This window comes from Neolamprologus multifasciatus, chromosome 6 (assembly GCF_963576455.1).
Source record: "Neolamprologus multifasciatus chromosome 6, fNeoMul1.2, whole genome shotgun sequence".
NCBI classification, from domain to species: Eukaryota; Metazoa; Chordata; class Actinopteri; order Cichliformes; family Cichlidae; genus Neolamprologus; species Neolamprologus multifasciatus.
Genome location: NC_140444.1, coordinates 38,657,737 through 38,658,704, shown reverse-complemented (window position 1 = coordinate 38,658,704; position 968 = coordinate 38,657,737). Strand labels below are relative to the sequence as shown.

At 47.3% G+C, this 968-nt stretch overlaps 1 long non-coding RNA gene across 1 annotated transcript; it reads right to left on the bottom strand.

The window, feature by feature from the left end:
- Positions 1-237: 237 nt before the first annotated feature.
- On the bottom strand, positions 238-743 carry LOC146517686 (uncharacterized). The gene is made up of 2 exons (XR_014874408.1): positions 421-743; positions 238-342 (listed from the first exon to the last, which is right to left on the bottom strand). It is a non-coding gene; the product is annotated as an uncharacterized LOC146517686 (long non-coding RNA).
- Positions 744-968: the final 225 nt, after the last annotated feature.

The window sequence follows — 968 nt, the reverse complement described above, 5'->3', positions numbered from 1 at the left end:
TGGAAATCCCAAAGAGTTTTCATATTTAGATGATCAAGACTTAAAATGGAGAGGAGTTCAGTCACTTTGATATTGATGTGGTTCTTTTTTGTTCTCACATGTTTTGTCACGGTTTGCCAGGGCAAGCCGTGGGGAATGTTGGAGAAAGGACCCAAACGCTGGACTTAGTGCAATGAACAGTGCATTTATTTACAGTGGGGGTAAATCTACACCACACAATAAGTCTCCCGAGTGCTCCCTCAACTCCTGTGTCGTGCCTTCTCCCAAGTGCTGGTATTCCGTGCTCTCTGCTCCTGTGCCTACGCACACCCCGTGCGTCCTGCAGTCCCGTGTTCCGCTCTCCTGAGGAAAAACCAACAGACGCAGCCGTTATGGCACCACTCCAGCAGGCATACACTTAACAGTACTTGCGACACTGACATGGAGTCTAACTCAACGATCCTGCGCCGGAGGAAGCTCCATCGCTCTGTTAAGTAGCTCCCCCGACGAGCCTGATCAGAAGCAGGTGTGTGGGAACCTCGGCGTGACCAGCAGCTGGCAGGGCCACACCCATCAGGCCTGCAGGTGGCTGTCCTTCATCCTCCAGCCACACCCTCAGACACACACGTACACACACCAGCATGGAACACAAGAGCACAGTGCAGCAAACATACACCCAATAATAATAACAATAATAATAATAATAAAGGTTCACACCGTTCACGGACCCCGAGTCCCCGGAACCGGGTCCGTGACATGTTTACACTGAATTGCTTATCATTGCTCGGGTTACCTCTTTGAAAATCTTGGACAAAATGAATTTTGGTAAATGCTAAATGGACTAATTTTGTTATGGCGCTTTTCTACTCTCCTGGAGCACTCATTCACACCCATCCATACAAACCCTTTTTATGCTTAAATGCTTTCATTTCAGCAGCAGATATAAAAAACATCTGGCATATTTTTATGATATCAGTGATGCATCAATT